The sequence below is a fragment of the Ambystoma mexicanum genome, chromosome 4p (assembly GCF_040938575.1).
Source record: "Ambystoma mexicanum isolate Mex_15411 chromosome 4p, UKY_AmexF1_1, whole genome shotgun sequence".
Taxonomy (NCBI): domain Eukaryota; kingdom Metazoa; phylum Chordata; class Amphibia; order Caudata; family Ambystomatidae; genus Ambystoma; species Ambystoma mexicanum.
In genome coordinates this window covers 1,212,202,153-1,212,211,175 of record NC_090927.1, presented here as the reverse complement: position 1 = coordinate 1,212,211,175, position 9,023 = coordinate 1,212,202,153, and the positions used below count along the sequence as shown (strand labels likewise).

The following is a 9,023-nucleotide window of genomic DNA, read 5'->3' as shown; positions in this document are numbered from 1 at the left end:
CAATGCAGTTTGGGATCACACAATGCAATCTGGGTACAGAAGCCCTGCTATAAATGCAGTTTGGGAATCACACAGTTCAATTTGGTCACAGAGGCCATGCTATCAATGCAGTTTGGGATCGCACAATACAATTCGGTCACAGAGGCCCTGCTAAGTTTGAGACACCCATATAGTGGGAGAGAGGCCCATCAATGCAGTTTGGGGCAATGGGGGGTGATCACAGTGATAGACATTGGTTTTGCCTAGTAGACAGGTATCTGGGGTAGAGCTGTACCTCTCCCCAACCCTAGCCACCCTACCTTACTGTTCCTTGTAGTTGCTGGTTGACGGCTGGCCACTGGCTTCCCCTGCGGACACCTGCTGACACTTCCTGGAGCCGCCTCTGTTGGAGCCACCCTTGGCCTTGGGGCCCTTAGCCGCAGGGGGTAGCCGGGCAGAGGGCTGCCCTGGGTGGACCAGTGATGAAGGGCTCGAGGCCCAATCAGAGCGGGGATGGGCAGGATGGGAGGTGGGAGGGACAGAGACCAGGAAGAGGGTGCGGGTTGGGAGAGGGACACTTCGTGGGCCTGGGGGCCTAGTCTTGGTCCCGAAAAACACACAAGTGCCCAGAGATGGGCTGCTCACCTCGCACCGGCTGCCTGCATTGGATGCAGGGGCCGGTGTGAGGAGGGTCGCTAGACCCTTTCGACTAGGGCTCGAGGCCCAATAAGAGCGGGGATGGGCGGGACAGGAGGCGGGATGGACAGAGACCAGGAAGAGGGTGCGGGGTGGGAGAGGGACGCTTCAGGGGCCTGGGGGCCTAGTCTTGGGCCCGAAAACACACGAGTGCCCAGAGATGGGCTGCTCACCTCGCGCCGGCTGCCTGCAGTGGATACAAGGGCCGGTGTGAGGAGGGTCGCTAGACCCTTTTGACTAGGGCTTGAGGCCCAATCAGTGCGGGGAGGGGCAGGACGGGAGGCGGGAGGGACAGAGACCAGAAAGAGGGTGCGGGGTGGGAGAGGGACGCTTCGGGGGCTTGGGGGCCTAGTTTTGGGCCCGAAAAACACACGAGTGCCCAGAGATGGGCTGCTCACCTTGCGCCGGCTGCATGCAGTGGATGCAGGGGCCGGTGTGAGGAGGGTCACTAGACCGTTTCGACTAGGGCTCGAGGACCAATCAGAGCGGGGATGGATGGGAGGCAGGAGGGACAGAGACCAGGTAGAAGGTGCAGAGTGGGAGAGGGATGCTTCGGGGGCCTGGGGGCCTAGTCTTGGGCCCGAAAACACACAAGTGCCCAGAGATGGGCTGCTCACCTCGCACCGGCTGCCTGCAGTGGATGCAGGGGCCGGTGTGTGGAGGGTCGCTAGACCCTTTCGACTAGGGCTCGAAGCCCAAACAGAGCGGGGATGGGCGGGACGGGAGGCGGGAGGGACAGAGACCAGGAAGAGGGTGCAGGGTGGGAGAGGGACGCTTCGGGGGTCTGGGGGCCTAGTCTTGGGCCCAAAAACACATGAGTGCCCAGAGATGGGCTGGTCACCTCGCGCCGGCTGCCTTCAGTGGATGCAGGGGCCGGTGTGAGGAGGGTCGCTAGACCCTTTCGACTAGGGCTCAAGGCCCAATCAGAGCGGGGATTGGCGGGACGGGAGGCGGGAGGGACAGAGACCACGAAGAGGGTGCGGGGTGGGAGAGGGACGCTTCGGGGGACTGGGGGCCTGGTCTTGGGCCCAAGAAACCCACGAGTGCCCATAGATGGGCTGCTCACCTCACGCCGGCTGCCTACCCTTGAATGTACATGTTTAAGTAAACTATCGATCAAAAAATCACAAAGATTCTGAAAATGTATCTTTTGATGAAGGATAGCATTTACCTTAATCTCATAAATTTTCATATAAGAAATATTCTTTCTTGAAGGTTGACTGAAACTTCATTTCAGTAGATATAGGTGTGCAAGGGACGGGAGTGCCCATGAAATATGGACACTTTGTTTGTTTTTTATGCATGTTATTGACTTTTGATGTCAGAGTCAGTTATTTCACCCTTGCACCCTTAACTTTAGAGAGATTCCCACGAGCTACCTCAAAGCTCTAGATACTTTAAGTATTAGACTACTAGTTCTTAATTTTGGTGTGCTTAGCCACTTTCCAATCCCGCATAATGTCATTGCTGATACATAAATACAAATAGCAAAGGTAGAGCACAACGCAATCAGCTACACCAACATGTTATCACAAAATACACATTTTATTAATAATCATTAAAAAACATCATAAAAACTATATAAAGTACAAGTGACACAAAGCTCAACAAGTCAATTGTAACAATCAGACATTAGTCTTAGACTGGACTAGAGCGCAACTCCTGTTATACAGCTTCATATGACATGTACAGAAGCAGAAAAACATTTTGGTCAATGAAGACCCTAATACACAAACCAGATGTTCTAATAACTGGTGTAATGCCTCGACATATTTCAGTTCATATATTTTCATTCAAACTTTCTTCAGGAGGATTTTTTGTTGTTCCGTCACTTTTCTCTTTTCCAATCAACAAGGCACCTTAACATATTACAGTGCTCAAACCAAAAAGGTGCTGCTGAAAGACATTTAAAAAAAACGTGTGAGTATAGGTGTTCACTACAGCCAAAAAACAGGTTTAATCTGTATAAGGGAGGCAACAGAAAAATAAATACTTCCATTACCTAGCATCAGAGTGGTAGTGGTACAAGGGAGAGCTAGAAATAATTCTGTCTTCAAGCAATTCATGCATTTTTCATAATTATCACTATCTGTAAAGAATACATATAAATAGTATCAAAAACACTACTCATGTAAAGCCTCTAAAAACCATCTGTTTACACGTGCATGTGCGTCCCATCTAGGGCATATGCCAGCATGTAATTACTCCTCATGCAAAACAAACATAACTGGTACAAATATTGAAAAAGTATATGAGAGGGAACCCCCTCCCCTGGACAGAGAGAGTGAAATCTGCAAATAATTCAAAATGAATACTCAACACTGTGGGGTTTTACGCGGGTCCCCGAACCGCGTAATAAGTCACACGGGAGCCATTTCTTCTATGAGTCTGTGGGGCTTGAAACGACTTCTCTGAGGTCGACCTCTGCAGCCCGGTGTCTGCTCATCTAGGCCCTGTGGTGATGACCTGTCCTCACCTTCTGAGGACTCGCTCTCCTCCACGTAATACCTGTCAAGGGCGAGGTCATCTTCGCTGTCTGCTTCTTGATTCGGTGTATCCTCCCTGTAGCACCTCTTGGGTTTGAAATACGACACATTTCTCGTAACGGAGGACTGGTCGGTCCTCTGGGCCGTAATCATCGTACCTTTCTTTTGCGTGACCGTCAGCGGTTCCGGTGCGAACGTGGCGTCCTCCTTGCGCTGTTTCGGTTGCCGCAGCCACACTTGGTTTCCCAGTTCCACCTTCGACTCCTGTGCCTTTCTTTTGTGATCAGCCGTGTCCTTCATTTTGGCTTTGGCGGTGTCATCCTTGTTTCTGGCCTCTTGTTCCAGAGGCGTGGCTTCGGCTGCGCGGGCATCTTCTGGCAGTCGTGTCTGTACTGGCCTGCGGAACATCAGGTCAGCAGGGCATACACCCGTGGTGCTGTGGGGAGTGTGGCGATAGTCCCTGAGAAACTGATACAGTGCTTGTTCGAAAGGTTTGTGGAGGATGGTCGCTATTTGCAGGGTTCTCTTGATGTTGGCCATGAATCTCTCGACCATTCCATTGGCCTGAGGCCATCGCGGAGTTATCTTCCGATGGTGGAAGCCCATATACCTCGCGAAGTTCTCGAAGTCTGTGCTCATGAATGGCGCTCCATTGTCAGATTTTATGATCCTGGGTATTCCATATGTGGACAACATACGGTCTAGTACCGGAATAACGCTGGATGCTGCTGTGCTGTCCACGATTTGGGCGTCCGGGAATCGGGAGTGTTCATCCATTAGCGCTAGCACATATGTGCCATTTCTTAGGGGTCCAAAGAAGTCCACCGCCAGTTCTTCCCATACGTTTCTCGGTAGTGGCGACATGTGGAGTGGGTTTGGGTGCGGAGGCGGTGCTACCTGTGCGCACGTCGTGCATTGTCCTATAATTTCCTCAACCATCACGTCCAGTTTGGGGAACCACACTTTTTCCCTTAGTAGTCTCTTGGTGGCCACCACTCCTCGGTGACTTTCGTGTGCTACCTGGATTGTTCTGGTGCGTAGCGACTTCGGGAGGAGCACTTTGCACCCTTTGAGTATTACGTGGTTATCGACAATGGAGAGTTCGTCCCGGACATGGTCTATCAGTTTGACGTCTTCTCGGACCTCTTCCGATTCGTGCTGTGCCTGTTGACGCATGTGCGCCCTTCTGTCCTCTTGTATGCAGTGTCGCACGATGCGTAGAGCCGGGTCTTGTTCTGAGTGTGTAATGATGTCTGCCCATCCTACTGGTAGCGGTTGCAGGTGATGCACCACGTAATTGAGATATTCGTCAGCGATGGATGGGTGTGGTGTGGCTGGGCCGGTCGGGTGGCGTGACAGATAATCCGCTGGATTATCTTCTTTTCCAGGCTGGTGCTTGATGACGAATTTGTAGTCCTGCAGTCGTAGGCCCCATCTGGCTATTCTGGGCGGCATCCGTGACTTGGGGTCTCCATATATTGTGATCAGTGCCTGGTGGTCAGTGATGATGGTGAACTCCTTGCCGTACACAAACAGATGAAAATATTCGCATGCCCATACCACCGCTAGGCTCTCCTTTTCTGCTTGTGAGTAGGCTTGTTCTGTCGGGGTTAAGCTCCTGCTGGCGTATGCGACCACGTATATATTTGCCGGTTCCAGTGGGTCAACTTGCGTTAGTATGGCGCCCAGACCTACGGGGCTGGCGTCCACTATCACCTCGGTGTGCCTTTTGGCGTCATAGTATGCCATGTCCTCTGCCTTGGAAATGGCGTCTCGTATCGCCTCGAATGCCTTCTGACAGTCTGTGGACCATGTGTAGGGTTGATCCTTGCACGTTAGGAGGCGCAGCGGGTTACTGATGGTTGCGTAGTCCTTTAGGTATCTGGAGCAGTAACTGGCCAGTCCCAAGAAAGAGCGAAGCTCCGTCGTGTTCGTTGGGGGTGCGGCTGAGTTGAGTGCCGCCACTTTCTCCGGGTCTGGTCGCATCCCTTTGTCCGAGAATATGTGGCCGAAAAATCGTAGGGAGCCTTTACCGAACTCGCATTTGGCTTTGTTGAGCGTTAGTCCTGCCTCTTGCAGTGCAGCGCACACTCTGTGGAGAGCAGTGTCGTGCTCTTCTTTGGTCTTTCCAAATACAAGGACATCGTCCGAGTAATTCAGGCAGTTGGGCACGTGCCTGATGACTCTGTGTATTTCCTCCTGGAAAATTTCTGCTGCGGAGGATATTCCAAAACTAAGCCTTTTATATTGGAACAGACCCAGGTGTGTAACAAATGTCGTGATGTACCTGGATTCGGGCGCGATCTCAATCTGATGATAGCCTTTGGTGAGGTCCAGTTTCAAGAAGACCTGGGCCCCGTGTAGCAGGTGTATCATGTCGGTGATTCTGGGCGCCTGGTGTCTTTCCCTTTCAATTGCCACATTGGCTCTCCTCATGTCGACACACAGGCGTATGGATCCGTCCGGTGACTTCTTGGGGACGGGAACGATGGGGGACACCCATGGAGTGGGCCCTGAGACTGGTTCAATAACGTTGAGTTTGATTAGCTTGTCCAACTCCTCTTCGACCTGGTGTTGTATATTTATCGGAATGCCCCTGTAGTGCTGGGCGACGGGTGGTATCATCGGGTTTATGTGCAACTGTACCTTCCGGTGCTTTAGTTTTCCTAGGCCTTTGAATAGGTTGGGGAATGTTTGCTCGATGGCATCCGGTCTGGCAAAGTATTTATGGGCCATTAACTGATACAGGATGTGCACCAAACCCATCTCGACGGCTGTCTTAAAACTGAGAATGCACCCGCTGTTGGCTTCCGTCTTCAGGATGTGTAGCGTGATTTTTGCGGCGTGCGATTTATGCACGCACCATGCAGATATAGTTCCTTTGCATGGCAGCGGGGTCGTGGCGCCGTAGGGGTATATATCCACTGACGCCTTTCGGATCTTTGGGGGGCTGGGGAGTGAGTTGTACGCCTGTTCGCTTATTATATTGACAGTCGCCCCCGTGTCTATGAGGAATTCTAACGGTGTGTTGTTGACTTGGAGCAGGAGCGTCGGACTGTGCTGGGTGGCTGAGCGTTGTTGAGAGCCCACACTTACCCATTTTTCCGTTGATCATCCTCTGATGACTGGGATTCACTGCCTGATGGGGATCTCATCTCAATGTACCGGACGAACCGTCTTCTTTGCGATCGCCTCGATCCGTCCGAAGGCCTTCTGTCGTCTCTGGCGTAGGCGCTCCTTCGTGGTTTTTCTTCTCTCCTGGGTCCCGGCTGGTCTTCATCTCCTCTGCCTGCTGGTGGGCTATATCGCAAGCTCCTCCTTCTCTCTTGTTGTCTCGTTCTGCTGGGTCCCTGTCCCAGTGGATTTTTGCAGACGGCCCTGTAGTGGTCCATTCCGCCACATGCGGCGCACTTTTGTCCTACCGCAGGGCAGTCACCCGCGTGCGGATACTCAAATCCGCATCTGTAGCACGTGGCGTCTGTTCCTTTCCCACTCGGTGAGGGCACGGTGTACAGTTTATTAATGGTCTCCGCAGTCGGTGGCGGGTGTTGAATGGTGACTTTGCCTAGACTGTCGAGTTGCGACTCAACTGCTGCTTCCATCCTGGCAAGTGCAAGGATTTCCTCCAGGGACCTTTGTTTCTGGAGAAGCTGTTTCCTGAATGGCTGTGAGATGCAGCCTGCTATGACTTGAGATCTTAGCGCCTCGTCATTAGAGTACCTATGGAACTCACAGTACTTTAGCTTGATGCGTAGGCGCATCACAAAGTTGTCGAGGGACTCTCCTTTCTCCTGTCTCGTAGTGTGAAAGACGTGGCGCTCGTAGTCAATGTTTGTATGGGGCGTGAAATATTCTGATAGCTTCCCATGTAGTTCCGCATATGTGACAGTGTCTACGTTCATCAGTTCGCCTGCGATGTCCCTGACAGCGGGGCCTACTGTCATGAAGAGGGTGTTTTTTAGCATCGCATTGTCCGTCAGACCTATTGCCCCCGTGTAGAATTTGAAATCCCTGAGCCATATGACCCATCTGGGTCCTAGGTTGGATGTGTCTCTCATATCAAAGGGGCCCGGTAGTGGTAAATTATGAGCGGCGGTACCTGACGTTGGTGCCTGTTGATTGCCATCATTCGCGGCTCCAGATCCGTCTGACGAGGAGGCTACGGGGCTCGCTGGGGCCGACATGTCCGGTGCGACGGTGGTGGACACCAGGCACCTCTGTGCCGCTTTGTGTTGTGCAATGTGGCAGCCCGCGGCACGTGTAGGCGGTGAGCAGCCTCTTCACTGGCTATGGCTTGTCCTTGTGCCCCTCACGGGCTGGTGCGTGTGCTTGGCCTTGTTTCCTGGACCTACTGGCCGTCTCGGGTCCTCCCTGGACAGGTGCTTGTATTTGGCCTTATGTCTTGGGCCTTGGGGCCGACTCCGGGCCGCCCGCCGATCGCGGGTTGATGTGGGGGGAGGGGGAGGCGGGACCCTGGCCGTTTGCCTCCGGGCCCGCGTTCGCCTTTGCAGGCGCAAATGCAGCCGCTCCCCCGCGGCTTCGACCGCTGCGGCCGCTCATGTCTGCGGCCTCTCCGGCGGGTTCTTGTTTACGGGAGGTGCGCCGCCACGCCGCTCGACCTCGGACCTCCGCGGTGCTCCTGGCCTGAGTGGCGGCGTTGCGCCGATGCGCAGCACCCGCTCGCCTGCGGGTCCCCGGGGTTGCGAGTGGGTACGGCGTACCCCTCGTCGCCAAATGTGGGGTTTTACGCGGGTCCCCGAACCGCGTAATAAGTCACACGGGAGCCGGGGAACAGTGCGACCTCTTTAATCCCTTACAACAGGAACAACTGCCTTTCCCATGTCCCGCCCCCTCCCTAGCCCAACGTCACTTCCCTTGCCGGGAACTAAGACCACAACGGCGGTCTGCCCACACAACGATGTGGGCGGGCTGCATAGCCCTGACTAACGATCTGACAAACACTAAACAGTGTGTGTCCCTGAGCAGCCCTGAAACTAGAATGGCTAATCATGGATACTCTCAAGAGAGAAGACATTAAGGAAACTCACCAGGCGCCCTGAAGACAAGTTACAGCGGCTGCCGAGTAGTGGAAAAGTTAGCTAGGCGTCGTGGTGGGGGCGTGTGCAATGTGCACTCGTCTGCCCATGGGGAGCGGCCTTCACCAGGATGGCTGAAATCCACTATAAAAAATGTAAGAAGGGGGAGGATAGAGTTAATGAGCTGATCCAACAGAGGTACAACTGTAAACCTCCGCGTGCGGAGTTCACATCAAGCAAACATGTGCTTACGAGGCCACCGCCCGTATCGCGTCTAGAACAGACACTTACCCTCGCTCACGCTTGTAAATATTGCGCCTCAAAAAGACCGCAAGACCAGCGCCCATTGGAGAGATCAGCCTACAGGGCAAAGTGCAGGCGTTCACCGTTAGCAATCCCTTCAGGACTGCACATCGGCTGAACTTGAGATTTTAAATGAAAAAACTTCCCAACAGCCCTTGCGGAGGGAAAACCACACACAGCAAAGGCAGCCATCAGTAAATGGTTGTACTGAGAGGCGAATGAAGAAAAAGAAGGAGAAGAAGATGTCCCTTCACAGTGTCGTTACCACGGCTCAAGTCGGCCAGAACAAGACCCCTACAGGTAGACCTTGGGATAGCAAGGGATAGATCTAAAGAGTGCAAAACAAGATGCATAAAAGCTATCTTAACAGAACAAAAAAAAAAAAAAGGTCAGGCAATTGAAACTCGAGAAAGGTGCCTCTGAAAAAAAGATGCAACTGACCAGGAGGGAATGCGTCAGAGAAACCCGGGCTGGAGGGAAAAACAACCTGGTGCTGGGGCACTTACTTGACTTTGTGCCACTC

At 53.1% G+C, this 9,023-nt stretch overlaps 1 long non-coding RNA gene across 1 annotated transcript; it reads right to left on the bottom strand.

Moving 5' to 3' along the window:
• Positions 1–2,284: 2,284 nt before the first annotated feature.
• LOC138452673 (uncharacterized) lies at positions 2,285–8,664 on the bottom strand. Its single transcript, XR_011260305.1, has 3 exons — positions 8,489–8,664; positions 8,210–8,341; positions 2,285–2,571 (listed from the first exon to the last, which is right to left on the bottom strand). It is a non-coding gene; the product is annotated as an uncharacterized lncRNA (long non-coding RNA).
• Between the last annotated feature and the right edge of the window lie 359 nt (positions 8,665–9,023).